The sequence below is a fragment of the Lissotriton helveticus genome, chromosome 1_2, assembly GCF_964261635.1.
Source record: "Lissotriton helveticus chromosome 1_2, aLisHel1.1, whole genome shotgun sequence".
Taxonomy (NCBI): Eukaryota; Metazoa; Chordata; class Amphibia; order Caudata; family Salamandridae; genus Lissotriton; species Lissotriton helveticus.
The window spans coordinates 270,870,745-270,886,396 of NC_136058.1; the positions used below are offsets into that span (position 1 = coordinate 270,870,745).

General features: G+C 45.5%; 1 protein-coding gene across 1 annotated transcript in view; it reads left to right on the top strand.

Annotated features, from left to right (window-relative positions):
• ATP6V0B (ATPase H+ transporting V0 subunit b) overlaps positions 1-15,652 on the top strand; it is a 102,020-nt gene that overhangs the window by 27,448 nt on the left and 58,920 nt on the right. The gene's annotated exons all lie outside the window — the stretch shown is intronic.

Sequence of the window (15,652 nt, forward strand, 5' to 3'; positions counted from 1 at the left end):
TCCCACCCTTTGCGCCTCTATACGGAAATTTCCCTTCACAAATACCTGAATTGGGAAGGTGAGAATTTCCATTCTGCCCTTGCAAAGGCCCGAACCCCATAGATAGTAAAACTCCACCTCTTTGATCCCCCAACTGATGTGAGCTGTAAATCGGGACCAAAACACACTTCCTTTTTTTTAAATTAAAGTTGCTGATTCTCAACATTTCCTCTCCAGATATTCATCTGGATTTATAATTTCTCCCCTTAGTCTTCCGTAGTGTTAGCATATGAGCACTTCACCATGTCTGTAAACTGCACTTTTAACAGCATTAAGTACATTTGAGCAGAGTACTTTTCATGAGGGTCAATTTTGTGTACACAAGGAGCTTTAGTTTATGTAAGATAACTCGGTGGCTTTATGTGCTGGCTTTATGTGCTTGCTGCAGATGGCTGTACCCTGTACGCTACTAGTTCCCTTCCATATTCTAGTTCCGGGTGGTACTGCGCCGTGAAACAGTTTTTGTTTATGTTTATATATATATATATATTTTTTTTTTGTGTCCTCATTTGCCGATACCCTAGTATGAAGAAACAACCACCAACCACCACAACGCCTCCGTAACCAGCCCTCGGATATGTTAACATGGCACGGACCCAGGCGCGCAAAAGCTATTGTTGGCGGGAGAAGGGATTCTTCACACAACAGGGAGACCTAGATCTCTCCATCTAGACGTGTTAACGCCTGTTGGACCAGCCCAAACCTGGGAAGACCCTTCAACCGGTCCATGGAGTAGGAAACAGGCATAATCATAGGACCCGGGAAAAAAAAAAAAAAAAAAAAAACAACCCCGGGCATTCTACCTCCATTTTACCAAAAAGTCCCAAAAAGCAAGCTTTTTCCTGCTGCAGGATCTGGCCAGGTCCACCCTAGAAACCTCGTAGAGCGATGTCAACCATCCTGAAAAAGTTGGGGGAGCTACGTCTACCCAAAACCTGCAAATCTGTCTCCTAGCCAGGAGGATTGAATAAAACAAAAAGGATCTAGCCTGCCCAATGATGCTATCATCTAATCCAAAGATAATCAGGGGAAGAGAGATATGCAATGTTGTATTAAGCATAGAAGACAGAGCCTCCAACACCTTCTCCCAAAAATAGCTGATTGCTGGGCAGTCCTTGAACATGTGAACATCCGAAGCCTCCGGCAGATTACATTTATTACAACTTTTCCCATTTTGATATTTAGATAGTTTCTGGGGAGAAAGGTATGCACGATGTAGCGTGAAAAGGTGGTTTCTTTTCAGCCAAGCTGGTTTCACAAGCTTGTTTAGCAAAGTAAATGAAATTTGCCACTTCGAATCCCACTGATCTCCCATCTCTCTTGCCCATAATTTCTCTGGGAGATTAAAATCTCCATCTATTTCTTCTAGAATCCCCCAGTACCAACATGCAACCTCCTTGCCCCCCCCTGGTCTCGTGACCAATAAACTTTCCAGTTGACTTTCTTTCCCAAGGGGGACCCTCTTCCTAAGCGTTGCCTGAGCCCAACTAGTTAGTTGTATATACTTAAAGGTAGAAAGGTGCGGTCCGACTCTCTCCCGCAGATCCTCCCAAGAAATCATGGAGCCTCCTGCCACCAACTCTCCCCAGGACAAAAAACCGGCCTCTCTGATAGGACCCGCCAAACTGTCTTTAAGACACGCTGGAGCTCCAGGTGAGTCCCACAGAGGTGCCGCGTTGGAGAAATAGCCGAGCCCCAACCTCTTCCTAATTATAGACCAGCTCCTCGCCAGTGATTGAAGAGTCTTTAATTTAACTTTTTTGAAAAATTTCTGGTCTCCAAACTTAAAAAGAAAGCCAGCTGGTGGAAGACCGGCGCCTTCTAACATAGCTCGAAACATTCTTCCCCTAGCATTATCCATTGGTGTCTTTAGAAGCATTCTAGAGTAAGATAGCTCAAATGCCCAGGCGTAGTACTGAAGGTCAGGCAGCGTCAACCCCCCTTTTTCCCTCCTCCTCCTCAACTTCTTCCACGCCAGTCGTGTGGCTCCATATCTCCAGACAAATGAATTGACATCCTGTTGACACTTCGCCAATTGTTTAGGGTCAAAAGCCATTGGGATCGAGCTAAACAAAAACGTATATATAGGCAGGATAGACATTTTAACTAAGTTAGTTCTCCCAAAGATGGATAAAGGGAGATGGTTCCAAGCCTTAAGCTTCTTCCGGCATTCATTATGTACTCGCTTCAGATTTTTAACGGCAAGCTTATTAATATCTTGAAAGATTCTGATGCCTAAATATCGCATTGAGGGTACTGTCTCAACCAGAGTAGTAGTGGTGTTCCAGGCCATAATTTCCGTTTTATCTGAGTTTATCTCATACCCGGAAATCTTGCCAAACTCTTCAGCCCTCTTGAACACTGTGGGGAGAGCCTGGTCTAGGTTGGATGTCATTATGAGGATATCGTCCGCATATAGGGCTACCCGCTTTTCCCACCCTCCGAAGCTGAATGATGATATGTTTGCTTCTTCTCTTAGAATCTGAGCAAAGGGCTCGATATAAAGGTTGAAAAGGAGGGGGGAGAGCGGGCAGCCCTGCCTTGTTCCTCTAGAGATACTAAAAGGCTTTGTCAGAAGATTGTTCACAAAAAGCCTGGCCGTTGGAGCTTTATAAATAAGAGATATCATATTACAGAAATTTGCGGGTAAGTTAAATTTCCTCATAACTGCAGCCAAATAGACCCAGTTGACCCTATCAAAGGCCTTTGTCGCATCCAACGTAAAGGCGGCAAGCGGGAGAGAAAAAGTGGTAGCTATATCAATTGCACTCACAAGATCTTGAGTGAGGTCTGATAGCTGTCTACCCTTAATGAAACCTTTTTGGTCATCGTGTATAATTGTTTTAGCCACCGCCCCCAGTCTGTCCGCCATAATAGCAGCGAAGATTTTGTAGTCGCAATTAAGAAGTGATATCGGACGGTACGACCCACAGTCCCTCACGTCCTTCCCAGGTTTGGGTATTAAAACCACAGTGGCATCTTTCCAGGAATTAGGTGGGTCCGAACCATCCAGAAAAATGCTATTAAAAACAGAGGTCAAGACCGGCGCAATCTCTCCACTAAGGGCTCTATAAAGTTCCCCTGGTAGCCCATCAGGGCCTGCGGCCTTCCACCGACTCACTTGCCCTAGTGCCTTGTTAACCTCCTCCACCGAGATCTCTCTCTCTCCAGGATCTTACTCTGCTCAGTTGTGAGCTTAGGAGTAGAGATTGAGTTCAGCCAAGCCTCACACTCCAGAGTGTCTACAGCAGTATCCTCTTTGTAAATGGCCTGAAAAAAATCCTGAAAGGCAGCGCCGATTTCTAATTGGGTCAGCCGCGGGGAAACTTCCCCCTCCACCTTAATCTCCCTAATATAGTTCCGAGATTGATTAGCCTTGGTTTTCCAGGCGAGGATTTTCCCCGCCGCCTCCCCAAACTCAAAATGAGAATTCTTACTTGCCTCCCACCGTTTTGCTATTCTGTTCTGTAAGATGCCTTCCAGCTGCGATTTTAAAGCTCCTAATCTTTCTCGATCAGCTTCCGCGCCCAAGTGATCCCCCAAAGTGTTTTCTACTGCCTTCATTTCCAACTCAAGATTTTTAATACATTCATTATATTGCTTTTTCCTATACGCAGATCGACTTGTAATGCACCCCCTCCAATAGGCTTTCAAAGTATCCCACAAAACGGAGATAACAGCTGTGTCTAAGTTGGCTTCTAAGAAAAATTGCGTTTCTGTCTTGAGGAAGAAAACTTCCTCTTCCTCCTCCTCCAATAACAAGGTACGGTCAAAAGACCAGGAAAAATGCGGTTTTTGGCGGCCTATATTTAGTATGAATGATATAGCGGAATGGTCCGAGAGGTGCGAGGGGAGATAAGAAATATCTATCAGAAAATCCTTAAGGCTATAACTGAAGAAAGCATAATCAATTCTTGAAAGATGTTTATATTTAAGATTTCGGAAGGAGACCCCCAGTTTGGCCCCTGCCCTTTCCCTCCAGATATCCGCTAAACCTAACTGAGACATAATTGTTAAGAGGTCTTGTCTGGATTTGGAAGAAGCACAGGCCCTAGACTTTGCGGATTTATCTAATTTTGGGTTCAAAACAATGTTAAAATCTCCTACCCAAATTACCGGGTCCTTTTAAGCTACTAGATGATCCTGAATAATATTCAAATACGAAGGGTCGTCCTAATTTGGGCCGTAGTATCCAACCAAAACGTATGGGTGGCCATCCAACAAAGCCCTTACAATCAGCCACCGACCACTTTTTATCCTCCAAATGCTCTATAATTTGAGCTTTAGCCTGCTTTTTAAAAATAAAAAGCACACCCCTAATATTTGCCGATTGATCAGTGCACAAGAAGATGTCAATCCATTTCTCTTTTTTAAGAAGCTCGACCGTTTCGGCTTTGAGAAGATGTGACTCCTGTATGACAATGACCTGCGCCTGGGAGTCCCTCAAATATTGAAAGATCTTTTTTCTCCTGCTCCCAGTGCGCAGGCCATTGACATTCCAGGATAAAAACTGCAAGTTAGTCATACAATCAGTCTATCTCGCCCCTTACTGCCTCTACGACCCACCCTGCTTCTCTGTTGCTGTTCCTTCCTAGGACCCCCCTTGGAGATGAATATTGGCAATAATGACTGGTGGTTAAAGCGAGACAAACCGAAAAGAATGGGTACAACTCCATGAGGACATTTCACGTTTTTTCCCCCCCTACCACCCCGTGCACCACCCACCCTCTCCCCCCTGGAAACCCCCCCCCTAACTACACTGGACTGATGAATCTCCAGTTTAGCACCCTCTGGCACCCTCCCCTCCCTCTCCCCCCGCTTATCTACCAACTAGATAGTATTTAGTGTCAACAAACCGAAAGCTTGCAATCCCCAACACCCCAAAACTCGGTGGCTTTATGTGCTGGCTTTATGTGCTTGCTGCAGATGGCTGTACCCTGTACGCTACTAGTTCCCTTCCATATTCTAGTTCCGGGTGGTACTGCGCCGTGAAACACAGTTTTTGTTTTTATATTGCCCACCACGTATTCAGAGCACTAGGGAAACTGCGTTTAACTTGATTGCGTGTAGCATTTGCACAGCTCTGCGGAAAGGGCCATAATACGTTTGTGTTTGCCTGGCCCCACTGGGTACCTGGGCAAGGTACAGACCCCGCCTTGTTATCCCCCTCCTCTGTACGACAAGGGGGCGCAGCTGGGTGGGTCGGTGTTAGTCCCTGCTGTGTCCTTGGGGCCCAGAGGGTGTAAGGCACCCTGACAAGTGATGAGACAGATGGTGGCTCTCTCCTCTTCACCTGTGGCTGCGGCCGAGGGAAAGGCCGCAACATGTGAATGTAGAAACACAAAACTGCCAGATGGGAAAGTACCTGCTGAGAGGCTCAGTAACATACCAGGGCCATCCTTTCTTTGACACAGCACTACTTTCTCGAGCTTTTACTTGCAGCTTCAGCGCTGCATCTATTTCCTGTCTGTATTTATTTTTAAGTGTGGATAAATACAGAAAATAGTTTTCCTTTTGCCGATTCTTCGCAACTGTCGATCATAAGTGCTAGGTCAATAGCTGTGCAGCTGGACCGGGAAGATTAAAAAGGTCCTATTGAAGCTTAAATAACTGCAGCAGTACAGCGATGTAAGTTGTGCTACAATGCATATAGTTCCAAATGACTATATTGTACTGTAAATGGCTTAAACCCATCCGACATTCAAACAAAAATAAACATTTGTCTGTAAGTTATTGTGGAAATATACCAATTGCAGGTAAAACAAGCATTGGAAATGCAATAGGTCTCGCAGCATTAGAGTTAGTGCTTTTAGAATTGTTTATGGGTTTTTTTTGTAAATCTTTAGCATTTTTGTTTCCTGTAGGCAATGCTAAAGAATTACAAAGAAAAAAAGCCATAAACAAATGTAAAAGCTCTAACTCAAATGCTCCGAGACCTATTGCACTGTGTGAGGGTGAGGGGTTGAGGGTGAGTGTGAGTGAGAGTGAGGGTGAGTGAGAGTGAGGGTGAGTGAGAGTGAGGGTGAGTGAGGGTGAGTGAGGGTGAGGGTGGGTGAGGGTGAGTGAGGGTGAGTGAGTGAGGGTGAGTGAGGGGTTGAGGGTGAGTGAGGGGTTGAGGGTGAGTGAGGGTGAGTGAGGGTGAGTGAGGGTGAGTGAGAGTGAGTGAGAGTGAGGGTGAGTGAGGGTGAGTGAGGGTGAGTGAGGGTGAGGGTGAGTGAGGGTGAGTGTGAGTTAGGGTGAGGGGTTGAGGGTGGGTGAGGGTGAGGGGTTGAGGGTGAGTGAGGGTGAGTGAGGGTGAGGGGTTGAGGGTGAGTGAGGGTGGGTGAGGGTGAGTGAGGTTGAGGTGTTGAGGGTGAGTGAGGGTGAGGGCGAGTGAGGTGTTGAGGGTGAGTGAGGGTGAGGGTGAGTGGTTGAGGGTGAGGGTAGGTGAGGGGTTGAGGGTGAGTGAGGGTGAGGGTGAGTGAGTGTGATGCTGAGGGGTTGAGGGTGAGTGAGGGTGAGTGAGAGTGAGGGTGAGGGTGAGTGAGGGTTTGAGGGTGAAGGGTTGAGGGTAAGTGAGGGTGAGGGTGAGTGAGGGTGAGGGGTTGAGGGTGAGTGAGGGTGAGGCGTTGAGGGTGAGTGAGGGTGAGTGTGAGTGAGGGTGAGGGGTTGAGGGTGAGTGAGGGTGAGTGAGGGTGAGGGGTTGAGGGTGAGTGAGGGTGAGTGAGGGTGAGTGAGGGTGAGTGAGGGTGAGGGTGAGTGAGGGTGAGGGGTTGAGGGTGGGTGAGGGTGAGTGAGGGTGTGTGAGGATGAGGGGGTGAGGATGTGAAGGCGCGTTTGGCAGTGTATGTTTTAACGCTCGGAATATCATAATGAACCCAGACATGACAGTCTCCAGCCAACAGCTGTAAATAGTTAGTCAAGTAAGCTCCAGTGGCCCTGCCAAAAGGGCGTGTTTTTTTCGTGTAAAGTTTCTTATGTTCTTGTGAGATAATCAGCCACCCTAAGTTCTAGGGCTCTGTGCAATGACAGAAGTTACAATTCTTGACCAGAGGCCCCAGTTGGCACACATGCAAATCAGAACCAAACTTTCCTCTAAAAGGAAACTCAATCCGCAACACAAGACCTGTAGTGCCGATAATGGTATGATACGGATATAGTGCCTTATACTTCCGATGGCGCTGAAGCTACATTAGAAATGTCACCGTGCGTAAGGAATTAGACTTAGCCATGCTGATTAACACCCAGCTATCATGCGGTAATGAAGGTCATGCTTTTGATACAAACTACTATTCTTGTACTCGTCTGTCCTGCTGGATCTGTTCCACGAGGAATAGAGTATTGCACTTGATGCCTTCCAGGAGACACGGAAACTTGCGTTGCGACAGCCACGCTGAGCCGGTTTTGTAAGGCAGCAAAGCCTTCAATGCTGCTGCCCAATTTGTAAGTGTCCAGTGATCGGGAAAGCCCGTGCTGCTAAAATGGCGACACCCCGCAGATTGCTCTCCAGATTGCTCTCCTGAAGCTGGCTGCCTGATGGAGTGGAGAGCGGGCGGGCAGAGAGAGTGAGGGGGCGGAGCGGGGGTGTGGGAGGAGTGCGGCTGGCTGCCTGATAGAGTGGAGAGCGGGCGGGCAGACACCACAGACAGTATGCGGTCAATAGGCTTGTGTGGTACCATCATTTTTCAGGGCTATAGGGTCAGGATGTGGTCCAAAGCACCAGAGGGCGGACAATAACTTGCGGACGATATCAACTCGCTGGACAATCGCACTGAACTGCCCACGTCATCTGTTTGTTTACCCAGCCTGTTTTGCAAACCTGCAAGTGACTGTGGTTGCAATGATCCGGGAAGGCGTCAGTCAGGGGAAGCAATTAGAAAACACAAATGCATTCTCTCCAAAGAGCGTGGGGAGAAAAGATGGCATTAAAAAACAAGCTCTCGGCATTGCGTGGCGGGAGGGGGCGGGGGGAACGTCGAGTCGGAACAAAAAACAAGTGAAAGCGGGATGTAAGTAGGGGGGAGGAGAAGTCTGGGCAGGCAGGATGACTCAGGGGAGGGGGCGGAGCGGGGCAGAGCGGCATGTGGGTGTGAAGAAGCCGGGCCTTTGAAGTGAAGCTAAGCTTCACTTCAAAGGTGTCGGAGGAATGCGGGCGGCTGTGCACGCGCTTTTAAGCTCAATGCACATGCGCATTGAGCTTAAAAGTCACGGGCACTGCAAGGAATCGCCACGATTCCTTGCAAGTTAGATAAAGAGTCGATGAGCCCCTATAGTCTCGCTTGCTCGATGCGCATCGACAGGCGAGACCTAAAAATCACTGAGCACTAAATAAATATGGATAAATACAGATAAAATTAGCAAACAAAAATGAATAAATACACACAAATGTAAAAGAAATACTCTAAAATCAGGCGCCTTAATAATAACTATTTTTTTCTTTTTTTTTAACGTCTGTATATATTAATCCATATTTATTTTTTGGCTAACTTATTGGTATTTATCCCTTTTTGTTTTGTGAATAAATGAAGTTGTAAAATTGTATATTACTACGTTTATTTAACTGATAAACATGCACTAATACTTTGATGTTTGTCATATATTAGCAAGTTAAGCAGCCAAATATAACTTGGCATATGATCAAAATAATGCTAAAAGTTACCAGTGTGGGTATATTATTTAAGGTAACTCCGCATGCTGTGTTTCTTAGCTGTTTACCTCAAAATCATGAAAACGCATGGAAAGTCACTTAAAAGAAGCCCAATTTACTGACTTTTTCTGCTTTAAAAATCTAAATGCAGACAGAAAACATATTACTTTCTCTTTGTATTCATCTTGAAAAATCAGTAAAAACGTAAAACTGTGAGCCTTAGGGCCTTATTATGAGTTTGCCGATGCGTAACCGCCCCGGTCCTGCACTGCCAAATCAATGTTTGAAATGCCCGCCAAATTTGGAGTTTTCTCCTGTACTGCGGAAGGTTCTTTGCCATTCCCACGGTGGTGCTTATACGTAAGCACTGCAATGGGAACTGCAACATCAGTACCTGCACGGCATACGCTTCTGCAGTCTATGCCGTGCAGGTATTGGGGTGCATGCACACAGGGAGGCACATCGTGATCCCTGCTTGCATCCCTTGGCCCATAGGCACGAGAACCCAGTAGGGACTCACTTTGTTTCCTCACCGCCAAACTTTTCATTGCCATTACAGACTAATGGGGATACCCAATCAATGTCCAAGGACCTGGGTATAGTATAATATAAACAACAAATGTTCCTAGACATTTTTTTGAAAACAGCACAGAAAAGATTAAAAAATATATATATATGCTTTGTTGCTTAATGAATTAGCACATGGTAATTAATACATACCAAAAAATACCACTGGTGTACGTTTCACCAATAGCCAGTGTTGATTGTAAATTGTTGAAACTACTTTAGTTAAATTGCTTTTACTCTGAAGTCTCTCTTTCTCATTTACTTCACACACGAGCACATTTTCTTTGCACCCCTTTCACCGAGCAACCTCCTTATTTTTCATATACTCTGTAATGTTTTTACCTCGCTTGTCTATTTGAGAATATATAAAACTACGTTTTCTACTGAAAAACAGTGGGTGTCTCGTCTTTTTCCCTGGTGCATACTTAAGTGTTTTTTGTTATGTATTAATTACCGTGTGCTGATTATTCAAGCAACAAAGCATGTTTTATTTAAAAAAAACTTTTCCTAGGTGGTTTCCAAAAAAGTCTTGGACCATTTGTTGTTTATATTAAACTTTTCTTGGCAGTCACGCTGCCATGTAAAGTGTGGCAGTGAGGAAACTCATAATATGCTTGGGGGGGGGGGGGGGGCCGCAGCAGCCCCGCAAAGCATATTGCGGCCTCAAGACCGCCACGGCCAGAGATCTCTGATCTCGGGCAGTTGCGGTTGTCCCAGGACAGCCTGACCACTCTGGTCCTAATGGGGCAGTCGGAATACTGCCCCAGCGAGTCTGGTGGTCCGTGGACAGCCAGACTTGTAATAAGCCCCTTTGTCCTAACACAGGCTTCCCCAATGAGTAGCATGCGAGCTACTGCTAGCTCTCCAGGTATTTCTTGGTAGCTCTCCTGTGTGCTTCCCAGCTGCTATATTGCAACCTCTAGCTTGTAGAATTAAATATATTTATACCAAAATTGTGTATTGAAGATGAAAATGTGTGTATATTCAGAACTCATAGGCTTGATATTTGGAGAAAATTTGTTGATTTTCTAAATACATTCAAAGCTGTGTTTTGAGTGATAAATCATGTGGTGAGACTTATTACTGATATTACTTATGTGCCGGGGGTACTGCATCTGTGACTGGCACGTATTGCCTACGTGAAGGCATTCCAAATTGACAGATTTATTACATTAATCCTGGCAACCCTGCCTGATGCACTGAGGTCATCACTGCTGGTAATCTTGTCTGATGTGGTCACAACACTACAAAGTTGATAATAGAAGTAGCTCGCAATGATTTTTATTTAACATAATCCGCTCTTATTACACGAAAGGTTGGAGGCCCCTTGTGTAGTGTGTGGGTTGACCGGGAGGACAACTAAGTAATTGGTGCTGCACGTGCTGTACTTTCCGGGAAATGTCATTATTGTCAAATTACCATTATGTTCTCTCCCTCTGCTGATATTAAGTGTGGATCACCCCTTAGCTCTGTATCTTCTTACCTTTGGTAAGGCGATCACACTTTTCGGATGATACGTTGGTATTGAATGTTAAGTTTCCTTGTTGCCCCAGCTCATAAGTAGACCATTTCTTTGTCTTGGCCACTAAAATGAACTGTTGTAATGTGGTCTTGTGCAGGCATTACAAGTTCTGTAAGACCTGTGCCCTGGATAGCCCCTCTTCTAGGTGTAGTGGAGTATTCATTCGACCACTCAATATTTGGTACCTGTAGTTTCCTGTGTGATGAGTGGAGTCGTGTAAGGTGACACACTGACATGACTGAGTATACATAAAGGCAGCTAGAGGGGCAGCTCCTTTCTTGGTGCTGTTTGTGATGCAAAGTAAACAAAATACTGGGTGGAAATTACCTGCAAGACAGACATGCATTTGTGTGCGTTCCACAAATATTTTTGTTTAGCATTACTCTAGAAGCAGTCAGGCTCTGAGTTGATTTGACCTTTGCCAAAGAAATGTCTTAAATCCCCTGTCTAGATGAGTGAGCTACTCAAAAGGTAGAGATTTGTTAACAAAAAAAAAACAAATAACCAAACAAAACCAATTACTTCAGTCTTGATGTGTACATTGTCAACAAGCAGCCTAATGCTGCTTGCCCATTCCAAGCTGCCAGCGCCTGGTTTGTCGTGCCCTAGTGTTGCATCTCACAGGCTCTTGCCAGTATTGGCAGGTTCAGCTGGACTTCTTGAAGGGCAGTGCTGCTGCTCTTAGGGAAGAAACAAAATGTGTTTTAGATCGAATAGTGATTGTGTTGAAATCCCTCCTTGCACTTCATTGCGGTATTCAAGTTGTGAATGTACTTTTTTCCACCCTTCAGGGTCTAGTTAAGAATTTCTCTTGTTTTAGAGTAGTGTTGGAGAAATGTGCTGGAACTGAGTTCGAAATCATTAAATGCTTCAGTTGAGTCTTGGGGCTCTTGTTGAAGTTTTTCGAAAATTCCTCTTATATTCTCTGCTCGCTTGCATTTCCGCATGGCCACCCCTTAACGCAATTTATTCCATTCATGCATGCGCCACCACATCACTTCCGGGGCACCAGATTGTATTTCAGATCCTTATTAATAATTCGAGTAGGTTATCTGGTTTAAGTTACGCCTTGAGTGAGCATTGACTATTGATAACACTGGGGTGCCATGGTGTGGGGCAATTGTAGTGGCCTAAAACCAGATATAGAAGTGGAGTTTTCATCAGGAGTTGGTTTACTGTTCAAGCCAGGTTCCTAGTCTGAACTGACTGCCTGGTTATCCCAGTTCCTCTCTCATATCCCCCCTGTACTAAGCTCGGCGATCCCTCCACAGAGCGACAACGATCAGAGACGACCTTTAAAATTTTTTTTTTTAAAAAGGCCGATCCTACTTCAGTTATTCTGTGTTTGTGCTCCCAGAATCAAAACACCTTACATCTATGTTCCCGACTCTGTCCCCTGTTCACTGCTTTTAAGAGACTCCCCCAGTATAGCACACGTTATATGAAGCTGTAACTAGGGCTGGGCGTAGTTTGCGAAGTAGTGCTTCGCGAAGCTACGCAAAGTGCACTTCGCACTACGCGAACTGCGTAGTAGCATGTTTGCGCTGTACAAGATGCCGTTTTCAATGATTGCACAGTGCCGGATGCTTGTCCGCACTGTGCAATGATTGAAAATGGCATCTTGCACAGTGCGAGCTGTAGTTTTCTGCTGCTTGAGGAGATTTTTCCTCGAGCGGCAGCTTTCTCAATGCGGACTGGTAGTTTCTCATTGCGAGTGGTCGCGAGCATACGCGACCACTCGCAATGAGAAACCAGATCTCCCCGCGTTGAGAATTTCGCAGGGAGGTTTATTTTCCACGCTCGCGATCGGCAACTTGATGTTGCTGATCGCGAACGAGGAAAGTCTCGTCAGGATGTCATTTTGCTCGCTCGCGGACGCCAACTTGACGCTGAGGACCGCGAGCAAGCAAAAAAATGACCGCTGCACTATGCTACGCGTGTGCGCACTGTGCTACGCGCAGTTTGCGTAGTGCAAAGTTGTGCAAACTACGCTAGCGTAGTGCTTTGCCCAGGCCTAAATGTAACCTTGCCCAGGCCTAGATGTAACCTTGCCTCTCATTTCATGTCCCTTTGCCTTAATCGGCGTATTTGGTTCATCTTGACCACTTTCCCTTGTTTTCCTTTTAAGTGTTGATTAACAAACAAATATTACATCTTAATAGATGTGTGTATGTTGGCATTAAATTCATTTTTTAATGTCATCCCCAGTCTGGTGTAACCTGGAAACCTAAGCCCTCGTGAAGGTGGGAGACTTCTTCCAAGTTCCTTTGAGTTGTGTTCTGACCTTCACTTGCTTTAGGAAAGGCCCAGAGCAGGCAGCAGCAATGGGGCAGGCGCTGTCTCTTGGGGTTGTAGGGCTAGGAGCCGGACACTGGTGGCTCGAGAGGAGTGGGATCGACCTGGAGCAGAGCGCCGGTAAGGTAACCTGACATGGCAGCTAGGTTTATGCACGACTCAAAGCAGTAGAGTCTAGGCCTGGAAGTGCAGAGCTTTGAGTACACGCTCTTGTGCACAAGTAACCAGTGTAAGAGGTGTGAAGGGGCTTCGTTTCTTGCCGTGTCGAATCTTGTATTCTCGACCACTGAATAATTAGGCTCAAGCTGTGAGCCTCGCCATGACAGATTACTGGAATTGTTTACACCGCTCGAAAATCCAGCAACCAGTCCGGTAAATGTGACAAACCATACATAGTATGTGTGTCGGCTTCATAGGCGTTGCCCTGCATGATCAACCGTCACGTGAAACTGCCTCCTGAATGGATTTTTGGCTGGGGAACTTTTCTGTCATTTCTGCTTTCTGACCAGTTTTCCTTCCTCATCTTCGCTGTCTGAACCGGATAGTTGGTTCATGTGTTTGTGGTCGATGTTTGTACTGGAAACAGTGAAACAGAAGGGTGAGGTGGACTCTCCTGCTTATTTAAAAAAAAAAAAACAGTTCCGCTTTCGTAGGACCTATAATGTAGCGAGATTTTTTTAAATCATATCATGGCTTGCAGCAGAGTGCCATCTTGTGGCTGAACAAGGGCTTGCATTTTATTTCAATCCAACGGAGTTCAGTTTTTAGACTCTCAGAAGTATTATTTTCGCATCTTTTACTAGTTTGAGCAAGTTTAAGTTAAAATATTTTTTCTTAGCTTAAATATAATGAATTCAAAGCTCTTCACAGCCAAAAATAACAGTTCTTTAAAGAAAGAAATAACGGTGATAACTTCTGTTGAGCTGGTGCAGTTCTTTATGCGGTTTACGGAATCTTTGCATACAATACAACCTAGATTGGGCTTTGTTGCAGCCCGTTGCTCATGATTGGATGACTGTCTTGTCTGTCTCAGCTCTTTATTGGATAGCTTTTCAGGTGTGTCCTGCCTCTTGTGATTTTCTTTTTTTAACCTTCTCTTTTGTTGGACTGAATTGTACCCTTCCACCAATGATGAGACAGACCTATTTTTGAGTTTCATGCCATTTAGCAATCCATGCGAGTGCATGTCCCGCTACTTCCTTTGGCTCTTTTTCAGAGTGTGCTCTCGACCTTTCCTCCACTGATCTTTTTCTTCACACTCTTCCTCCTAGTAGAGCGCTCTCGCTCTGCTCTTCCCACCACGTGCCCGATGAGCTTAGTGATACCCTGATGGTGCCCTGGAGCACCTCGTTTCTTGCCCTTTCTCCCCTTCCCTATCCTGCCACATCTCTCTATCCTGCCCCCATGTCCTGCTCCAAGCGTGCCGTTCCTATTGGCTTTAATAATACAGGATAATTTAATAACATTTTTTTAAAAAAGCACTAGCATTTGAAAAATCAACAGCAGTGACAGGCCATCTTAATACCAAGTTGCATGATACTGTAAGATGTGATGCAACGCAGAGGCCATCTTGAAATATCAAAACATTTTCTAACCCGGCCAGTGCTTTGCATTATACCATATTGCATCACGCAATGTGGCAGGCATCTTCAAAGTATAAGAAATGTGTTTTAAAAATGGCTGGTCTCCACTGGTGTCTTTGCTATTGCATTTGAAAGCATTCTGCATTGGCACAGTCTATAGTGACATCCTCAAAGCATTGTCATAGCGAAACTGATTGGATTTATCAATGCTTCTTACCAAATTAGATTTGTTAAAGCTTTCAGAGGCCTCATTACTCTTCGTCCTGATCCTGCAATTCTTATCAGACTAATTCACAAAGCCTTTCATTGAAAAAACGAATTCCTATTAGCTTCCTTCTTCGTATGCAGTGCATTTCCTGCTTTTCGTCAATTGATAAAGCATCTCAGGATTTCTGTACTCTTGGAAATATATGACCATTGGTGATTTCCAACCAGCGGCGGCTCCTCCACTAAGGCGGAGGTGCAACGACTAACTGCTTTAAGAGCAGTGCAGAGGACAAATAAAATGATGATTACGGTAAGTTATAATTTTATTTTTCCGTTCCTAGGTGCGGAGAGTGGCAGGGCTGGCGAGTGCAGGGGCCAGGGGGAGGAGGAGTAGTGAGCACACTCGGTGTGCATGACTGTTGGCTGGCCAAACAGTCATGCACGCTTTGCATGCTCCCCACCAGGCTGCATTACAAGACCTGGTGGGGAACATGCACAGGCTCCCTGACCCCATCTGAGCGCTGAACCACGGCGCTCACACCAATCACAACGCTGCATTGCAACATTGTCATTGGCTCAGGGGAACCAATCAAAATGCTGCATTAGTGTTGTCATTGGCTTAGGGAGTCTGGGTGCTTCCTGCGACAGAGGAGAGGCGGCGTCTGGCGACGCAACTAGCAGGTAAGTTTTCTTTATTTTTTCTTTTACCTGCCCCCGCCACCGTTCCCTAACAGCTGCCACTGTTCCAATGTTAAGCCTGATGCCTACAATGTGCTCACCGCATATTTTTTTAGCAGTAGGTAAAAAATGTTC